At 38.2% G+C, this 22,365-nt stretch overlaps 1 protein-coding gene and 1 pseudogene across 2 annotated transcripts in view; one reads left to right on the top strand and one right to left on the bottom strand.

Annotated features, from left to right (window-relative positions):
• NAV3 (neuron navigator 3) overlaps positions 1–22,365 on the bottom strand; it is an 894,692-nt gene that overhangs the window by 780,386 nt on the left and 91,941 nt on the right. The gene's annotated exons all lie outside the window — the stretch shown is intronic.
• Positions 4,341–8,114, top strand: LOC139440106 (uncharacterized; annotated as a pseudogene).

Here is a 22,365-nt window from a genome sequence, read left to right as displayed (position 1 = left end):
CCTTATTAGAGGGTGGTGGGAGGGTCAGTAGTCAGAGAGATTTGAAAATGCTATACTAATGGCTTTGAAGATAGAGGAAAGGGCACGAGTCAAACAATGCAGGTGAAATCCAGAAGATGGAAAAAGCAAAGGAAGGGATTCTGCCCTAGAGTCTACAAAAAGAGCACACTCCTTCCCAGCAACACCTAGATTTTAGCACAGTGAGAACCATTTCAGATTTCTAACCTCTAAAACTGTAATAGAATATATCTTTGGTGTTTAAGCCAAAAGTTTGTGGAAACCTGTCCCAGCAGCAATAGGAAATACCCTTAAACCATCAATTCCGCTCTTAGAGTCTAGAGAAACTCACACATAAGGAAACTTGTACAAAAATGCTTGCTGCAACATTGTTTAGGAAATATAAACTAGAAACTACCTAAATGCCCATCACCATGCTAAAGAATACACTGAGATATGATAGAAAAGAGTATCATTTAAAAGTGAAAATGAATAAACTAGAGCTATGTGTGTCAACATTAACATATCTAAAAAATGTAGCACTGAATGAAAAAATTTAACTTAGCTTTTTAATTAGAATTCAGAAAGAGAATAAAATATGCACAAGAATGATAAATATACAATTTGGGGCATGAATCCCTCTGGAAGCAAAAGGCTATTCTGACTTGAAGAAAATCTAAGCAAATATGGCAGAAGATTGAGATTCAGTAAAGCTAGGTAGTGGGTATGCAGTTGTTCATCTTTCTGTTTCTTCTACTCATTGTCCACTCTGTGGGAAAGGGTTAAGTTTAATTTTCACAAGGGGAAGCCGGAGCTGGCTCTCCTGTTCAAGGAGGGAGAGTAGGGGTTCCAACGGCTTTGGCACACCAAGAATTTGAAAAGTGGTGCCAAAACAAGGGAGGGCCAACAGTGAGTGCTGGGAGCAGGGCCAGTAGTGAAAGCGCACCCAATTTGAAAAGCCCACCAAGAGTGAAAGTGGTGCTGAGCCTGCCCTGCCCATCCTAGTGTAGGGAGCGGGGGAGCGAGGAATCAGAACTGAACCACATAAGCTAGTTAGATCTTTCGGATAGGCTGTAACCCCTGAAGTATCCAATCAATGGGGAACAAGGGATGGACTCAAGTGTTAGGTTTAGGGTATAAATGTCAGTGTTTCTTGCTATTTGGGGTGCCGGCCACTTTATCCAGGTTGAGCACCCGTTCTTGCAAAATCATTAATAAAATTCTATTCTCCTCCACAATTGGGTGAGCTTTTGTTTTGTTACAGGTGCAGTTTTCTTTTTAACAATCTTGGGGGCTCATCTGGGATCCAAAGCTTCAGAAGGGGACCCCCAGGGCAGACAAGGGGAAGGTGCACCCTGCTGATTGAGTGGTCTCAGACTCCAACACTGGGGGCCCTCCTTTGACAGCTGGAAGGACCCAAGACCAGACACTTAGATCTGCCGATTGTGGATGAGAAAAGGGGAAGGGAAAACCTGCCTCTCGCTGACCAGGTAAGCCTGTCCACAGGCCAAGGTAAGAAAAGTGACTATTAAGTATTGTCTTGGTGGTGGGGAAATTCTGATGAGTCTGGGCTTAAAAGAAGCCCTGAAAAGACTCAGAATGGGGAATAGAGGCAGTTGGTCAACCGGGGAGGGAATATCTGTAAGAGGTCATGGGGACATTCCCCCAGATAGTCATTAGGGAGGATGTTGGAACATTGGACTGATAATGATCAGACCAAGGGAAAGGAAATGACTGCCTGATGTATTCTGGCCAAAATATGGGGCAGATGAGGATAGGCTCTGTAACAATCTTGTTTCCATAATTATTTTTGTGTCTTTCTTCCTGTTTTTTTCAGTGTGTGTTTTAATGCCTCCGGGTAGAAATATTAAATTGACAATGAAAATTTTTAAAAGAGCTCTATTCAAATGGCTTTAAAAAAAGGAACTTATATTAATAAATAAAGTACAGAAATCTTGAAATACCTAAATTGAGAAGAATAGTTTATTTTTCACAGAACAGAATGAGGGATATGAGACTTAAGTAGATATAGAAAGGCATAAAAGGTTTGTGGGAGTGCTGACTAAAATTTGATAAGTTTGCTTAAAAGAATGTGTTTTTTTCTAAGATAAGATAGCTGGTTTTCATAAAATCAGGATGGCTGTAGGACAAAACTTGAATGCATATGGCAAGTTATAGAAGGTATTGTAGAAGGTGGTATTAAGTAAGAGAATATGTTTCATGAAGGCAGAATTTGTCTTGAGATGAAGCAACTATTGTCTTTGTGGTTATGAATAGTTATAAGAAGTTTGTAGAAGGAATGTTTAAACCAAAATGTTTGAATAGCTAATTCCAGTAAGTTATTATTAAACAGAAACTGAATTTATTTTAACAACAAAAAGTAGCTTTATAACAGGAAAAACTGTCAGAGGCCACCTCAATCTGCATATAAGTGGGTGGTACAGGAAGGTAATCTTGATTCCACTGGACTGTATCACTGAAGTAAAATACTTGTTAATTAACGTCATCATGGTGGAGGTGTAGAAGTAAAAAGCTCCATGGTGCTGAAGGGCGCTATGCACCAGGTCAGTGGAATACTGGAGCCTACCATCCTTAGCTTCTCTCTAGGGTCAATGGTGCTGCAGCATGCTGGCTGTGTGAAGGCCATGATAAGTGGAGCAGTGATTACCAGAGTGCTGTGAGTAGAACTTAAATATAATTGGCATTATGGCCTGCTCCCATGTAGACACAACTTGTATGGTGTTGCAAGCCTGGAGCTTAGATCTATTAATAGCAACTCAAAAAGAAACTTATGCATTCTTTAGTGCATTGGTTGGTATTGAGTACTATACCTATATCTCTCCTATTCTAGAAATATGCTTCATGCTTGACGATTATGGTAATATCTTTTCTAGATCATATGCAGAGGGATACTGAGCATGTTAAAAGGTCCTGGTAAACTTCATTTTCTAAGTAGTTAATGAACATGCTTAATCCAAGTCTTCCTCCTAGCCCTTATTCTAAACCTGTTCCCACTCCTATCCTGGGAAGGACTGGCAAACCCACAAGCCATCCTGCCAGGGCTAAGCATTTTCCCACCAGGAAGGAAACAGTAAACGAGGTGGCTGGGATCCACTTCAGCTTAACCCCTTCAAGATAGTCTGTGTGGGAAGTGGACTTGGCTCAATGGATAGAACCTCTGCCTACCACATGGGAGGTCCAGGGTTCAAACCCAGGGCCTCCTTGACCCATGTGGAGCTGGCCCACGTGCAGTGCTGATGCGCGCAGGAGTGGCATTGCACACATGGAGAGCTGATGCAGCAAGATGATGCAACAACAACAAAAAGCGAGACATAGATTTGCAGTGCCGCTGACGACAATACAAGCAAATACAGAAGAACACACAGCAAATGGACACAGAGAACAGACAACTGGGGTGGGGGGAGAAGGGGAGAGAAATAAATAAAATAAATAAATCTTAAAAAAAATAATAAAAACAGTAAAGTTGGAAAAAAAAAAAAGGATAGTCTATGGATAACCTTTCCTCACCCAGGATCTGGAAACCAGTTTCTGATGAAAACCTGAAAAATAAAGCCCATCAACTTTGAGATGTTGCGGCCTTTAGGCACCTGGCCTTTTCTATTTTTTTGGCCCAGTATCCTTTCAATGATAACCCTATATCCTCAAAATTCTAATTAAGTTTATTTCTTCCATCTTTTTAGCCATACAGGGATTTCAGCCAGTTTCACCCAGGATGCCATAGCCGTCTTCCTCTAACCATGATAAAATAGCAAGACAGTTTCACACCTTGTCAGGTAAGGCCTGTTGCCCCTAACCAGCAGGGAGCAGTTATAAAAGAGTGACCATCGTCCTTCAGCAGCCCTTTAAGAATGAAGGTGTAAGCTCTCAGGGGGAAATAGTCTGCAGAGGGACTCAAACGGGCACTGGTGCAGGTTGCTGTTCTAGATCTCCCCTCCCTTGAGAAACATTTCCATCTGCTTGTTACAGTGATAAAGGAACAGGCTTAGGGATTCTGGCCCTAGTCTGGGGAAGTCAAAGGAGACCTGTAACCTTCCTTTCCTAAATCCTGAATCCTGTCTCCAGGGGATGGCCTGGATGCATTTAAGCTGTGGTGGCAACCACTCTCCTGGTAGAAGAGAGCAGGAAATTGACTTTCAGAGGAGCCTTAGTCTTTAACCCCATCATCAGGTCAGAACTATTCTGTCTCAGAAAGCAGAAAGGTGGTTGACTGACTCCCAAATTCTGAAGTATGACGGTATTCTAATGGAAAAAAAAATAATTTGGTATTGACAACAGACCATAGCCTAAGCCCAGCCTCCTCCCTTTGGAAGGGATCTGACCAAATGGAGGCTCCTGAGCATGATTGTTTAGACCTGATTGAGTATCAGACCCGAGTCCAATCTGACCTCGGGTACCTTCCCCTGCGCTCGGGAAAAAATTATTCAGACAGGCCCTCCAGAGTCCTAGAAGGGAGGAGGCACAATGCCTATGCAATTGTGGATGGACTAACTTGTGAGGCGAAAGAAACTAGGCTGGCTGATTGCCCAATGACTGGTCAGCTCAAACCTTCAAACTGTATGCATTAAATCAAGCCCTCAAATTAGTAGAGGAAAAAGATAGTACAGTCTACACTGACTCCAAGTATGCCTATGGGGTAGTCCACACCTTTGGAAAATTTTGAGAAAAAAGGGAACTAACAGCAAAGGAAAAGGGTTAGTCCACAGGGAATTAATAAAACAACTATTGGCAAGTCTACTTTTACCTAGGGAAATATCAGTGGTACATGTAAATCGACATCAGAAAGATCATACATTTGAAGCAAAGGGCAATAGGTTAGCAGATGAAAAGGCTAGGGAAGCCTCCCTTAGTTGCCCTTTGAGGTTGATGATCCTGATATCCTCCATTCCTGAAGAGTTCAGGGTCCCCACATTCTCTGAAAAGGAGGTAAAACAGCTGGAGCAGTTAGGAACGACACTGGATGATCAAGGGAGGTGGCTCCTCCCAGATGACAGGCAAATGTTGAATAAACAAGTGATGAGAGAGGTATTAGCAGTCTAACACCAAGGGAATCACTGGGGGTACAGGCCATGTATGATCTTGTTAAGTATTTTGAATGCGTAGGCCTTTATACTGTAGCTAAACAAATAAGTGAATGATGTATAATTTGCCAAAAGGTTAATAAGAAAGTCTTAAGGAAGCAAGAACAAGGGAGATGGGAGCCAGGCTCAAGTCATTCCAGAGCATTCAGGTTGATTACACTGAAATGGCCCCAATGGGTCAGCTAAAGTATATTTTGGTTATTGTAAATCATCTGACAGGATAAATGGAGGCATATCCTCTGGCCTCAGATACAGCATCAGGAACTTCTAAAATTATCCTCGAACAAATCATTCCTCATTATGGGTTAGTGGAAAATACAGACTCAGACAATGGTAGCCACTTTACCTCCCATGTACTCCAGAATATTATGTGAAGCCTGGGTGTTACATGGAACTTGTATACATCTTAGCACCCGCCATCTTCAGGGAGAGTGGAGAGAATGAATCAGACTTTAAAGAAGCATCTTCCTAAGTTGGTCTTAGAAACAAAGTTACCCTGGACTAAGTGCTAACAAATAGCCCTATTGAGGATTAGAACCACCCCTAGGAAAGAACTGGGAATCTTTCCTTATGAAATGCTTTTTGGCTTGCCTTTTCCTAAGAGAACTGGAGACTTTCCTTCCTTAGAGTTGAAAGGATCTCTTCCTTAAGAATTACATACTGGCTTTGTCCTCTGCTTTGTCATCCCTCAGGCATTGTGGTTTGCTGGCCCAGATTTCTTCTTTCAAATTCACTGCCCATCAACACCAACCCTGCAGCTGGGTCCTAATCAAGTCATGGAAAAGTCCAAACATCAGCCAACCTGGGAAGTTTTGTTAACAACTTGACAGTGGAAAAAGGCTGAACCCAATACTCCAGAGTAAAAGGACCAGTACCCGACCCAGACAATAAGTACCCAACAACACCATCCGAGTTCCGGGAAATAACTCTAACTTCAGATCCCTTAAGGATCACTCTGAGAAGGCAATAGTTGGGAGGGAAAAAAGAGAGAGACTGCTCGGACTCTCTATCAATGAACTTTGCAGGAAGATATCCCTCCACTTACCTGTAACCACCTTGCCTAGTGCCTTAATAGACTAGCAGATGAGGGATTATAAATTTCTGAAAATGAGAATAATTATTCTGACTATGATGTTTCAGATTCAGATCATGACAAACCCCATTAAATTAATAGTAAATATAACCAAAGGTCTGGAGTTCCAGACCATGCAGTTTGATGCCTGCCAAGTAATAGCCTGTGGGAATTTGGAGCACCAACAATGGCTGAGAGGGGAAAATAAATACCTATGCCCAGAGCCAGTGGGGAATGGTTACAGTCAAGACCCCCCTTGTCCCACCTGGGAAGATGTATAGTGGACTACCCAATATAAGGGATGGACCATGAATATGGGATGGGTCTCACCAACTTTGAGGCCATTAAAGGGTAAAAATATCCTTTTATAAAAGTAATACCCTACCAGACTGCAAAAATCTCCAGTGTAACCAGGTAGTAATAACCATTACGAAGGCAGACAGACTCAGCAAAAACAACCTTTTTTCTTGCCCTGAGAGAGTCTATGGTATGGGGGTGGGTGTTATAGGTAGAGATCCTCTGGGGAGGTTCCATATTCGAGTCCTTCCTCCCCCTGTGGATATGATGTCAACAACGTCCCCTCCAACTAACCTTTCAGAGATACCAAGAGAAAACCCAACAAAGGCCAGTTCCCCAATGCAGAATGATCCTAAAGCAGTCAGGATACTTAAGGTAGAAGATTTAAAACAGACCGCAGAAATAGAAACAGAATATGGGGATGCAAATTCTTGGGTAGAATGGGTCAAATATACAGTCCAGAGTCTGAATAAAAACAACTCTTATGCTTGTGCAACACGCTGACCCACTACTAAGTATGGGAAAACATGAAAGAGAGTTTAAGTGCATGATACTCCTCTTCCAGAATGCTACTCCTGGTAAAAAAGTGTAGTATGTTGTCCTCTCTCTTCCCTCCTGTCAAAAAGGAAAACACCAAAGCCATACTGGCTTCCCGCCTTGGTCCAGGAAGTCATTCTGCCTGTCTCTCTAGATGGGAAAAAGGGCCCCAGGATCTTGGGATCATAGCCTTGGGTACACAAGTATGGAACGTGACTGAGGATAGTACTGGCAATTTCTCCAGTTTGGCCATACTCTGAGCAGACCTTTGATGGTACTGCGGAAAGGGCATCCTCTGACCAGTATTATCTGAGAAGTGGGGAGGAACCTGTGCTCTGGTTCAACTGGCCATCCCATTTACCCTGGCATTTGAAAAAGGAGAAGAAACAGAAAACCAGGGAAACAGAACAAAAAAAAAAATTTACTTGGTTCATTTAATGACCAAATTCATCTAGATGGTATAGGAATTCCTTGGGGAGTCCCAAGCATATTTAAAGCTAGAAATCAGGTAGCTGCAGGATTTAAGTCTTTCTTGTTCTGGTGGGTCACCGTTATCAAAAATGTGGACTGGATTAACTATATATATTATAATCAACAAAGATTTATCAGTTATATAAGGGATGCAGTTAAGGAAATAGCAGAACAGTTAGATCGTACTAGACAAATGGCCTAGGAAAATAGGATAGCCCTAGACATGATGCTAACAGAAAAAGGAGGCATCCGTGTTATGATTGGAGGTAGTTGCTGTACCATCATCCCCAATAATATGGCCTCAAATGGGACTATCACCAAAGCCTTGCAAGGCTTAACAGCTCTATCTGAAGAGTTAGCAGAAAATTCTGGCATTGACAACCCACTCACAGAATGTTTAGAGCTGGTTTGGAAAATAGAAAGGGGTGGCACTGTCTGTCCTGACCTCCCTTATCATCATGGCTGGGGTACTCATTGCAGCTGGATGTTGCATCATCCCATGTGCCCGAGGGTTAGCTCAAAAACTCATTGAAATAGCCCTAACCAAACATGCCCATACAGTACAAGCAAAACAACTTGTACCCCCCTTAAAAAGGAAGAACTCCATGATGAAGAATGTGAGGAGGCTCTTAACAAATTGAGAAACTAAATTGTAAAAACTAAAAGACTCTAAAAGAAAGAGGGGGGATTTGTGGGAAAGGGTTAAGTTTAATTTTCACAAGGAGAAGCCAGAGCTGGCTCTCCTTTTCAAGGAGGGAGGCTAGGGGTTCCAGTGGCTTTGGCGTACCAAGAATTTGAAAAGCGGCACTGAAACGAAGGAGGGTCAAAGGTGAGTGCTGGGGGTGGGGCCAGTAGTGAAAGGGCACCCAATTTGAAAAGCCTGCCAGTAATGAAAGCAGCGCTGAGCCTGCCCTGCCTGCCAGAGTGTAGGGAGAGGGGGAGCGGGCAAGCAGAGCCAAACCATGTAAGCTAGTTAGATCTCTAGGATAGGCTGTAACCGTGAAGTATCCAATCAATGGGGAACAGGGGAGGGACCCACGTGTTAGGTTTAGGGTATAAATGTCAGTGTTTCTTGCTGTTTGAGGCACCGGCCATTTTATCCAGGTTGGGCAGTTGGGCGCCCACTCTTGCAAAATCATTAATAGAATTCTTTACTCCTCCACAATTGGGTGAGCTTTTATTTCGTTACAGGTGCGATTTTCTTTCTAACAATTCCAACAGTTTCAGAACCGACATTTTACTGCAACTTTCCCACCTCCAATTGCCACTCCCCAAACCAGCCAAGTGTCCCTCGGGATATATCAGAAAACTATGTTCTGTTCTCTCTTTTAAGTATCTACAATGAAATAGAAATTATTTACATAGCCGCCTGAAGGAGGGTAAGGCAGCTATTCTCACACTTTGTGGTCGCAGAAGCCCTGTAAACCTTAAAAATCACTGAGGGCCCCAGTGATCTTCTGACTATATGGGCTTATCTATTAATATCTACCTATTAGAAAGTGAAACTGAGATACTTTTAAAATAATAATATACCCACTCCATGTTAAATCATAAATATACATTTTTAATGAAGAGTAACTTTTGCAAAGCAAGAAATAACTAGTGAGAAGAGGGGCATTATACATGTTTCTTTAACTCTCAATTGTCTGGCTTACTAAAATCCAGCTAGATTCCATGGAGATATGTTGGACTGATTGGAGCAAATGAAGATAATCTGAACATAGACATTTGTTGGAAAAGGAAGGAGTTTGTGGGTCGCCTGAAAAGGTTTTGAGGACTCCCAAGGGTCCTTGGTTACACTATGTGAATGGCTGATGTAAGGAATATTCTTTCTTAAAAGCTAAAGAAGAATATGATCATAAGTGTGATATTATTACATAAAAGCAAAATAAAGACTACTGGTAGTGTGAAGACTAATCAAATTATAGAATACCAGAACTTTAATTTCTACCTACCCCACCCACTTACCCTGAAGCTTGAAAGAACATTTTCAGGACAAAAACAAAGAAATTCTACTTTTTTCATTAGGTGTTTGTTGGAGAAAATATGGCACTTACTGGGACACGGAGACTGACTGACCATAAACAAAGAATTTATTGAGAAGCTATCCCAAAGAAGGGGGTCTGAAGAACAGACTTCAGCTCACTCCTGGAAAGGGGAAATTTGAATTTATACAATACATTCTTAGGCAAGGGGAATGGTCGTTAGTGGGAGGGGGTTGAGGGTCGGAGTGAGGTGCAGGGACCAATAGGAAGCTTTAGAGGTGAGAAAATTTTCCTGATAGTGATTAGGGGGTTTATATTCTCTTAGAATGCTGTAGGAGCAAATGTTTCTTTTGATCTGTAGGGCTTTAAAGAGTTTCTTTATTTCCTCCAGTATGTAAATATGAAGGTTTCCCTTTCCCTCTGATATGCAGGTAGAGGTAGTAAAGATCTCCATCTCCCTCTGATACGCAGATGGTGAAGATCTCTATCTCCCTTTACTCCTGTCTCTACTGGGTTCCTTTGTTTAACCTGTGGGAAAGTGCCTGCCCTCAGACACCGGGGAGGGGGTTTACCTTTGTCCCAATGCATATCAGGGGAAACTGAGGTACAGCGTGTTAATTATTGCAAACCTCTAACAGTGTTAAACATAAGAAGCTTGAATAAATAATAAAGGCTGAAAATATAAACACTTTAAAAGAAATTAGATAATTTTGATTAAAAGGACTTAGAAATATTAGTAGGTATTTCAGGCTGGTTAAGAAAATATAGTGAAAATTTCCATTTCCATAAATGGAAAAAAGAAATGAAGACATGCTGAACAAGTAAAAACAAATAGTTATTTCTCTACTTTATCTCCTATGAAAGAGAAAAATCAGCTGAGGAAAAGAAAATCAGAATACCAGATTATTTGCAATGGTGTTATGCAACCATGTGACAAAATTGAAATAGAAATAGTTTAGGCAATAACCATTTGTTGCAGTTAGGAATATTTAAATTTAAATGTGTACTTAGATATCTAAAGGGTTATTTCAGCCCCATAGATAAATCAGTGGGAGCATATTAAAAACAATAGCAAAAATAGCACCACAACTACCCCATGGTACTTTGGGATATACAGGAAGAACCATATGCAAAAAATAATTGAGGACAGCCACAAATTCATGGCCCATTTTCATCCTGTTAGCATATACCTCAAGTTAGACAAGCAACATTTTCTAGGTCAGATTCTAATAACTCCTGATATAAATAAAAGTGCCTGAGGCTTATTGGTAACATAACCAACCTGGAGCTTATCTGATAAAATTCCAGAAGGAATAGAAGAAGGAGAGCAGGAATTTTTTACATATCAATGGCTCCTAACTATGGGAGATATTTAACTCTATGTTAACATATGCATAGCTCTATATGATTCTTGGTTTAAATATTGTGTTATACTGTCAGAAAACAAATACAATTATTTTTTCTCAACAATTTAAAAGTCAGCCATTGGTTTATTTTTTAATAAGCTTTCTCTAGCTTTTTAGAGATCAAGTAAAGACATTAACCATTAACTAGATGAAGTGTTAGCAGTAGCTAAAATCAAGATAAAAGAGTAAAGGAAAGAAAAGCATTATTGTTGGTACTGTAAATTAAACAAATTAGTAAATTAGCAGGGCTTCTGGATATACTCTGTAGATTTTCCCATTAAAATTTTCTTTCTAGCATGGAGAGGCCCAGTCTGTTTTATGGAACTCCACCATGATTAGCATAATCTTCCAACTTTAAAATTCAAGTATTGCTATCAACACTGTAAGTCGGAATCCTGGAACAATGCCCAGAATTTTCTGTTAACTGAAAACATCAAGCATATCCCAGAAAGAAAGAGGTCTCCTCCTTCCATGGTAAATGCACATTTTTTGCTTCTCTATAGTTTTGGCAACACTTCCGTGGAGTCTCTATTTCTCTGCCCTGCTCTGTGATGCCAGGTGATGTGTGTCATTAGCACAATGGGTGGTCAATTTTCAAAAGTACTTAGCCAAAATGAAGTATGACATGATTCATTTTAATTTAAACAAATATTTGATACAGAGCACCATAAAGAAGGAAAGAAGGTTCGAAAATCTATGGCATATCATAGGATTGCTGGTGCTACAGCACCCAGGAAGCTATTATTACCTAAAGCCATTCAAATTATATTGTGTTATTTAAATGAGATCATATGATATATTTTTTTGTATCTGGCTTATTTCACTCACCATAATGACATCGACTATTCTAATTTCTATGGTATTAGCATCAATAGGAATTATAACTTCATGATGTTTTTATACAAATAGGTTTAAAAAACTGAATACATGGAGAGAAAAACATTTTATGATAGTGTTATTTAAATATGAGAAGTTGACAATAATGTAAATACCTTTATATATAATGTAAAATACAATTGTACATGTATTTTAATGTATAAGTGACTAAATTATGTCCCAACTGACAGAAAATTTTGAATTGCTTAAGATTTTGTTTTCATTTGATGAGTCTTAAACGACATATACCTCTCTCTCAAGATGACCAGTTTCTCTAAGTCCTGGATCATCTCACTGTAGAGAGAAAGCAATACAGGTTAGCATAGTTAAAGTATAGTGATCTCTCCAGATCTTAGATCAAAACCAAAGTCAAAAGTAATAATAGATTACTTTTATACACTTATCTGGTTAATTGCATTTCTAAAGAAAGGACTGTAACATAAATTAAGCAAGATAAATATTATCTCATAATTAGAGACTGCATTCAAGTTCAAGTTTCCAATACCTAACTTTTCATAGAAAATATTATAAATACTTTGGTGCTATAAATCATAAAAATTTCCAAAATTCATTGAAATCAGGGAATCCAATAATATTAAATATTAATTAATATGACCTGAGTGCTTTATAAAATTCTTCTGCTGTTTTCTCATCATGTCTAGTGTCATAAAGTTCAGAAATGACTCATCAGTAGTATTTTGACATGTATCATTAAAGGGACTCTAAGTTGCTAATAATTCTTCATGTTTCCTAGGCATATTTTACTTTTTTTTGTTATAAATTTCCTTATAGTAAACATGCATATAGCAGTTTGATATTATTTATGAATTCCAAAATCAAATATAGATTATGTTTGTAAACTGGTCAGTTCCTCTGGTGGTGATAACCCTTTGATTGTATTAAATCCAGCTGAGACGTCTGATTAAATTATGTTAAATGTTAAGATTAGAGTTCTAATCCAACAACGTCATTAGAGTGCGACACAGCTTCAAGTCCCAGTCCCCTTGGGGCTAAAGCAGATGCTCACAATGAAGTAAACACCCGGAGAAGGAGAATACAGAAGCAGATACGTAGGAAGAGAAAATACAGCACTGGGAAGAGATGAGTCTGATAGTCTACAGCTGACCTTGTAGAGAGACCAGAGCAGCTGAGCCCAGAAAGAAATGAGCCCTGGAGAAAGTGGCAACCCTTCTGCCAGGCTACAGCAGAGATCGGAAGAAACTGGGACCACAGAGCCTTAAGAAGAAGAAAGAAGGCTGAACACCCTCAAATATTGCCCACCATCTTGCATCAACATGTGGCAACAGATTTGGGTAAGAAAGGAGCTCTCACGGTACCTTGAGTTGGATTATGCTTTACGGCCTTGTAACTGTAAGCTTCTACCCCAAATAAATACCCTTTATGAAAACCAACAGAATTCCAAATACTTTGCATCAAGACCCCTTTGGCTGACTAATACAATGCATTTTCTAAATCAAATTGCAGCTTTTCAACCAGAGTCAAAGTAGGGATCATTTTCTCAAAACTGGCTATGCAACATACATTAAATTCCTTCTTAAGTTTACCAAGTAATAATGAGCCTATAAATTTGTAACTGGTTCCATTTGCTTTTTCATCTAACCCATTAACTTAAATTTACTGAGATAGAAAATTAGAAAATCAAAATAGACAGGCAAATATACTAACATATAAAGGAAACTTAGTAACTATAGGTTTATGCTCAGTTAGAAAGGAAAGCAATTCATAAAATTCAAAAGCATCATCATTCTAATAGCTAAATAGAGGTTATTCTGCATTATCTCATAGTTAATGTTTGTTACAATATATGTAACCTGAGTTGATGTAGGAAGCCAACAAAATGGGTCACCCACCATACTCTGCTTTCCTAAGTCACTTTCATACTGCATTTGTGATTTTGATGAATAAGTGCCTACCTAAAAGGTTTAAAATATCCTCCCAATTAGTGGTCACACTGTTTTCCCTTAAAGACTCTGGATAAAGAAACAAACTAAAATTAGATTTTAATCCTCCTGCAAATGAGTATTGGTCCAGAAGATGTGTCTGAAATAACATCAGCCAGACTTGAAACAGAGACTTACAATACCAAAAATATTAATAAAAAATAATGGTCCCCCAATCCTGGAGATAATGCATATGCCTCAGGATACAGAATGTCTCTGTCATATATATATGATTCTGAAAAATAAAAAATAAGATTTTTGCAGACTGACCTTTTTCCAGGATCGAATTAGTTAGAAGCAATCTATAAGGTTTCATATTTTCTTGGCCCTCAAAGTAGTTTACAGCTGTAGTAAATGTGTATTTTTGCTTAGAGCAAAAGGATGTTTGTATCTGATAAGTGGAAACCTACAGGTATTGGATTAGGAAAATTTTTCATCACATTGATCATATCCTTCCCAGATAGCAGACCCAAACAGGCATGGCTTAGGCATAGCAGTGCTTTCACTAATCTTGGTATAGAACATACCATCAAATGATAACCTGGCATCTATTTTTCATTTCTCACTATACCATTAAAGCATCAGACAACTTACGGTGTTGATGTATAATTTTTCTCACATTAGAATGTCTTAGAGAGAAATAATGGCAAAGAAAAGAGGAGTTTGCTTTTTATCCCACAAAGTGCAATTAATGACAAGCATTATGTAGATGAAAAGTAAAAAGCTGGAAAGCAATTTTAAGGAGATGATTATAGAAAAAGTAGATGCACTATTCTAAATTTCATCATGTATAGCTCCTAGAAGACTTAAAATTTCATCCAGCTGAAGGTCAAAAATCAGGTCTGGGTGAGAATACTCTGACTGGGTTAAGCTATTCAGAATTGAAGATAGTCTGATAAATCCGAGACTCTCATGACCTCTGGCAGCATTCACATCTCATCACAGTAATGAATGTTCCTTGATGCTTTGGAGAGCATCAATCACACTAGCCGACTGCCCTGGCTGTGAACCAGGTAGGTGATTTATAAGCATGGGCAGCCTGATTGTGGATACAACAGGAGGCCTCCCAAGTCATTTAGGTGGAAAAAAACTTTCATTTGCTGTTCATTTCCATCTTTTTGCAAGCTGAATTCTAATAATCTCTTAGGGATATGAGCAAGGATTTGCCTATAAGTTTCCAGAACCTTTCAGGACCCACCTTTTCCTTTAAGAATCTTCTAAAGACATTTCACAAAGTGATTTGTAGTTTCCAACTTGTATAAGGTACCAGTAAGGTAACAGTTTAGAGGGGATAGAACCACTGTCTATTTAAAAAAAAAAAAAGTTAAAGAAAAGGAATTCAAAGGCTCCTTGATGCAAACAGGGTCAAGTTTTAACTCCTTGGATGGACATTTGTCACCCTCCCTAGTCTCGCCAGGGTTTCTCAATCTCAGACTACTGACATTTTGGGCCACATAATTCTTCCTTGTGGGACACTGTCCTGTGCATGGTGGAATGTTTAGCAGCATTCCTGACCTCTATCTACTAGATGCCGGTTGTACCCACCTCTACCAGTTAGGAGAGCCAAAAACGTCTTTAGACATTTCCAAATATCACGAGAGGAGCAAAACCACACCCACCTAAGAATCACTCATGTAGCCCCAAAGTATCTTTCAACTTTCTTCTGCCAACTTGTCCCCACACAGAACTTCTGGTCCACCAGGACTCAATTGCTCAGTTGTCCTCTGGAACATGGCTTAGACTTTCTCACTTCATATTTTTCCAGAAGCCTATACCTGTATCTTGTTCAGGATTCAGTTTATATTCCAAATCCTTATGGCCAACTCAGTTTAAATCCTAAGGTTTACTTTTTAAAGATCTTGATTTTATCCCAGGTCCTATATTTAGTCATTACAACCTCACACAAGTTCTCCTACTCTCTAGTCTATTTTTTATTACTTAAACGGCAATAATGTTTAGTCTGTGTGCCTGGCTATTGTGAGAAGCAGGTAGGCTGATGTACTTGGAGTACTTTGAAAATTTCACAATGCAAAACAATTGTAAGGTATCAATAAATCATGAAATGTCTTTTAATATTTCTCCTGTGAACACCAGTTATTGCTTTTTATTGTAATTTACGTGGTAGCTTCTCTGTGAAATCTTCAACTACATTACATGAAGACAAAAGCTTTCCCAATATTATAGTTTTCAACTGTATCCAAGACAATTAGACATTTTAAAAATATTTGTTTACTTAAAAGAATTTTAAAATCATTGTCTCTTTAGTCATACAGTCACCATAAGAAAGAGAATTTAACTTTAAATTCCATACATTCCTACAGTCATCAATTCCTCACACCTGAAAAAAAATAAAAAGTTCCACATGGTAAAAATCGACTATACTGCCTACTATTCATCACCTCCCAAAGTCAGAGTTTCATTAGAAGACCTGACAACAATCTCTGAGATTTAGGAAACAACATTACAAAGCTTCTGAAGGACGGAAAGGGACAATAATTAGGAATGGAGTGAGCAAATTCTTCCATCCTATCCATCTCACAGACTTTTCAACATTTTCGCCTCCTTTGACACAGGCAAAGCTAATTATATTTCTAAAGTTCCCAAAGTCAGCAACAAACATGATTTGAAAGCTTAGCTGTCAAACGTGCATTGCAGTTGCATGAATATCTTCATTATTTGAAGGCAGATTTAATTTTGGGTTACAGCCAAGTCATTCAGAAAAAAGGTCTAGTAAATAAGGTTGGCAATCAATCTGTGTAACATGGTGAGTTGTATAAAAATCAATTTATAAAGTTAGCCTGTATGATTCAAACTCTGTATGCAATTCTAAAACAGAAGTGACAAAAGTGTTTGGAATAGTGGAAATATTTATTGAAATAAATGCATAATTTCACGGTGATTATTTTAAAGCAATATACATTTGTATATTTTAGTTTTGATACTTAATTATAAAAACAGTCATATTAGTGTAAAGACACAGATCACACATGAACATAGTTACAGAACCTCTTTTGAAGTAGAGATAAAATGATACAGAATCTTATCAGTGGTATTCCGTATTTTATGTAATGAATCACCTTTGTTACTGAATAAGTTATATTATGATTTGAATACTTGTAAATCTGATTATATTATCAATGCTTTGAAAGAGTTTTTAATGTTTCCTTTCACAGAACATAGGGCATTTCTTCTAATTTGGACTATGAGTAATCTAAGATTCCAACAGAGTTGATTTACTCAAAATGGACAATATCCAATACAAATTATCCTAAGTAAGCAAGGAGGATTTATTTTAAAATCTTTACAACCTCTAAACTTGAAATGCATCTTTCAAAACAAAAAGCATGCTCTAAATGCAGTGTCTGCATTTCCTGCTTGCATTAAACAATGAATACCCATGGGTAGCACATTTTAAAAACAGACCATACATAGTTCACTTCAATTTGTACTCCAGCATCACACAGGCAAAGGTTGGGGAAACCATCTGAGTTACAGATTAAGTCTGTACATAAATACACAGAGGTACTCATGTGGTTTATAAGTTCTATCTAGGATAAGAGCCTTTTTAAAAAAAATCAATACATTCTTTAATTGGTCCACTAGAAGTTTCATTTTGACAGTGAGGAGTAGGGTCAGAAATAGTATCTGGTTGATTTAATTCAGCACTTTACAACAGAGGACCATGATTCAAATGCGGTTAGAATGAAATCTATTGAGATTTAGTTAGATTTTAGAGGCTATTCGAGTTCTAAAGCAGCAAACTTGACAGCTAATTGATAACTTGGAATTGTAGATGAGCTGTAAAGTTGAGCCAATTTCCCAGGAGTTAAAGAAAGAGGTCTTACAAACCCTTGTCCTCATAATGGATCTGAATAAATACATTTCAGAAATGTCAGGATATGAAAACCAAGTCATTTAAATCTATATAAATCCAATGAAAACAACAGTTATTTTTTCAAACTATGAGATCAATTTTTTTAAAATTCAACTAATGGTTTGTAGACTCTTAGAAGGTCTTCAGAGTTCATGCTCAACAGCCTTCTGAAGTTCTTGATTCAAAGTTATCACATATGCTAAAGCCAGAAGAGTGTCAAAATTTAAAGAAGAGATCATCGTCTAAAGGCACTTAAGGAAAACAGCAAGTGTTCTCATACAAAATAAATTATTCTAACTAAAAAAAAAATCAAAGTCCCTTTTCATCAAAAGACATACAATCTTAAAGTCTAAATGGCCTATACATTAGTATTATCAAGAGTTATATCAACACAGTAGAGACTATATTCAATAGAGTGCTGAGAAAATCTCACGAAAATAAGGAATATTCTATCTGTAACTTAGCCTGCCTCCTGCCTGAGGGTAATATATCTAAGAAAGAAGGCCTAGGAGGAAGAAAGGAGTCCCAGATCAAGGGAAATACACCCATTGCACAAAAGGTTGCAACTAGTGTAAATAAAATAGCAGGCACATTTCCAAACAACTGGTCAAATTCTAAATATTTTCATAGCACAAAAGTAAAGGACTGTCATAAACTCACTTTTAAAATGCTATTGATAGCAGCTAACACTAATATAGCCCTTACCATATTCCAGGCTCTGTTATAAGTCATTTACAACAGTCTAGCACTCCCATCAACAGGAAGAAACTATTACAACCCCCAAGGTCACACAACAAGGAAGGGGCAGGAGTAGGATTAGCCCATGTGCTCAGCCACTAGTGTACATCTGCTGCGACAAGCAAACCACATAACCATAAAAAATTTTAAAAAAAGAATGCAGTCCAATCCACTCTAAATAAGAAAAGACTAGTAATACAAGCAAAAGGTTTACTGCAAAACAAAAAGGTAGAGATGGGAACCCCATTTACCATGGGGGCGGGCCTTAGGAAAGAATCAGTTTTGGGGATCAAATCTCAGATAGCAGTTATCCCTATTCCCCCATGGAAAGGTAAGAAAGTATAACTGATTAGTAAGTATTTGCTGCATACTTACTAAGTGGTCAGTAAGTACTGCTATGTGTTGTGGCGCACAAACAAGGAGGGGAAGGCATGTTATTTGATCCCTGGGACACTAATAAGGTTTATTGTAAATATCTTACTGGATGCAGGAAAAAATTAATAAACAAAACCTTTGGAAATCAAGTACAAATAATAGCACAAATAGTAACTACTCTAAAATTTCTACTTTCTATTTTGTGGAGACTCTTCAAAGTTTATATTGACCTATCCACATTGAACAACTCCCACACAAGCTGCATTCAGATAACAAAAAAACTTACTTGAAACAAATATTGACTCCATCATAGAGAATTCCAACTTTAGGAATAAATAGGAAAAGAACAGTCTGAGTTTATTTTAGAAGATTTGAGCTAATTTAATTGTGGTTATTTTTGTATACTTTCCAGACTCTCTTGACCTCCTCCACCCAAAGGGTACAAGTGGGGAATATAAAAGTTAAATATAATTTCATTGTGCTTCTTGTTCCTATAAGGTGTCTACAAGGTGCTAGAGGAGGTGTTCAAGATTGAGCCCCTGTATATTTTTTTTTCTGTCATGCAGACCTGATAGATTTTTGCTACAAAAGAACTGGAGAAAAACTAACTTCTGCCTGAATGGTTTTACTTCCCCCATTGAATTCATAAGCCAGAAAACTCCCACTTATTCTTTGTTTCTTATGTAACAGCACCATACCTCTTGCCTCCTGGGCCCAGAGAAAAGCAGACTCAAAGATTCTTCTTACCCAAAGAAAATATCACATTTAGTGTTTCTAACCATAGCAAGCTACCATAAACTGCAGTGGCACAAGGGGAAATATGGTGATACAAAAGGCTAGGGTATTTGCAGAAATGCACAATGATTATTGTCATTCTTCTGGATATGGCACTAACTACACCTTTCTCCTTGATTTAGCATCCAAAATTATAAAGGAAAATGCAATCATCGACTCCAAAAGTACTGATTGCAATAACATCTCTGTTGTAAATGTTATGCACTGCTTACCAATTAAAAAGTGAACACCTGTAAAATTTTATAATAGTTATATCTCCTTTTAGACCTACTCCTAGCTCTTAGTGATGACACCAACTCTCTGCTGTATGGAACAAATAATGTTAAGTGCTCCATATTGTGTGTGGAGTGAAAACTTTATAGTCATTCTTCCATATGCCAAAAAATCTAGAATATTTTACCTTCTAATATTACTTCTGAAAGACTAATTATAATGGGGGGCGGGGAACTAGAGAAGAATCAATCCATTTCTAGAGTATTCAGAGGGTTTCTATAGGTAGGCATTCATTGAGTGTGACGTACTGGAATGTTTCCACAGAGTCAAAAACCTTGACTTCACAATGTGTAAAGTCTCAAACTTCATCATGAATAAATGGGGCTTGTTAAATGCAGATTCTTTCTGAAGGACCGCAGACTTGCCATAATCACTCTGGAGATTGAGGAGTTTGAAAAGAAATTGGTTTCTATCATATGGTTATAATTTTTGTTTGTAATTTTTTCTGGGATTAAAGAATGAAGGATGTTCTCAAGAGAATAATGCTCATAATAAAGGTTTACATTCATATCACAATATGTGAGTACCAGGCATTGTTCTAAGCATGTGCCATAGAGTAACTCATGTTAACTTCACCACAACCATATGAGGAGGTGCTGTTATTATCCCCATTTTATAGATGAAGAAATGGAAGCACAGAGACTAACAGCAAGAGAGCGGCTGAGCCATGGTTCAATCTCAGGCTACATAAGTCGAGTGTGTTCTTTTATCCTACCCTGTGTCTCAACCCCACCATAAATATTAGGTTGGTGCAAAAGGAATTGAAGTTTTGGACTGTGAATTTTAAATCATTATATCTAGGCTCAAACACATCTTTATTAATCAAAATAGGAACCATTACAATCAACATATTTTGGCCAATGAGAAATAAGTTTGTTGATTCCCATAGGGTAAACATCCATGATTCGGGATTCAATGAACTCTTGGAAAGCAGTTTCTGCATCCTGCTGGTTGTGGAAGCGTTTTCCCTGCAAAAAGTTGTCGAGACACTTGAAGAAGTGGTAGTCGGTTGATGAGAGGTCAGGTGAATACGGCAGGTGAGGCAAAACTTTGTAGCCCAATTCGTTCAATTTTTGAAGCATTGGTTGTACGACGTGTGTTCAGGCGTTGTCGTGGAGAATTGGGTCCTTTTTGTTGCCTAATGCCTGTTGCAGGCCTTGCAGTTTTCAGCAGCTCATTGATTTGCTGAGCATACTTCTCAGATGTAACGGTTTTGCCAGGATTCAGAAAGCTGCAGTGGATCAGACCGGCAACAGATCACCAAACAGTGACCATGACATTTTTTGGTGCAAGTTTGGCTTTGGAGCTTCTTCTCAGTCCATCCACTGAGCTAACTGTCACCAGTTGTTGTATAAAATCCACTTTTCACTGCGCATCACAATACGATAGAGAAATGGATTGTTGTTGTTGCATAGAATAAGAGAAGATGACCCTTCAAAAGGACCATTTTTTTGATTTTCAGTCAGCTCATGAAGCACCCACTTATCGAGCTTTTTCACCTTTCTAATTTGCTTCAGTGCTGAACAACCACAGAATGGTAGACACTGGGTTCTTTGGCAACTTCTAATGTAGTTAGTTGTAAAAGGATCAGCTTCGATGACTGGTTATTGTTAACTTCTGATAGCCAGCCACTATTGGCTATCAATTGGTTGTTGTCAACTTCTGGCAGCCGGCCACTCCGCTCCTCATCTTCAAGGCTCTTGTCTCCTATGTAAAACTTCTTGAACCACCACTGCACTGTATGTTTATTAGCAGTTCTTGGTCAAATGCGTTGTTGATGTTGCGAGTTGTCTCTGCTGCTTTATGACCCATTTTGAACTCAGATAAGAAAATCACTCAAATTTGCTTTTTGTCTAACATCATTTCCATAGTCTAAAACAAATATAAAATAAGCAGCAAGTAATAAGTCAATAGCAACAAAACATAAAGTGAGAAATGCACATTAAAGTGATGTATAACATTACCACATTTTTTAAAGAATGTATTCCAATATTAAACGGCAAATTTCAACAATGCAAAATGACACTTATTTTTGCACCAACCTAATACCAACCCTGTGCCATATAAAGTTACTCAACTGAGGGACCACATGTGAACATACTACAGGATTGGCTTTTAACATTTTTAAAGTTTGTTTCTTAATACTACAATTATTTAGTATTTCTCTCTCAATATCTTTCCTGAAAATATATCTTCCACAAAGCTATATAACATTTCTACAGTAAAGGCAAAGCTAAAATAACATGTCACAAGAAACTGTTTCTCATTAACTTATAGCATAATCAGATAATTTTTCAATGACTTTCTACCTACCAGACTTGTGGCAATGAAACACAGATTTCATCTTACTATCATTGTACCTCCTGGTGAGTGATAATGCGTTCAGTTGGCAACAATGTTCAAAGGACTCAGTGATGAAAGCAAATGCTTTCTAAGTCTCTCAGCTTTTCATAGAAATCAAAGCTCATGTTAAAAACATTGCAATGGTAAGCATCTAGTTGTGTTTGTGAATTTTAATGTGGCACGTAGATTCAAATAAACTATTTTAGTGATGAGTAAAGTCCAGCATAAGCATTTCCTTGACAGAATGTAAGAATCAGTAATCCAAT

This window comes from Dasypus novemcinctus, chromosome 12, assembly GCF_030445035.2.
Source record: "Dasypus novemcinctus isolate mDasNov1 chromosome 12, mDasNov1.1.hap2, whole genome shotgun sequence".
NCBI classification, from domain to species: Eukaryota; Metazoa; Chordata; class Mammalia; order Cingulata; family Dasypodidae; genus Dasypus; species Dasypus novemcinctus.
The sequence above is the reverse complement of the archived record's forward strand: the minus strand, read 5'-3'. Positions and strand labels throughout refer to the sequence as shown.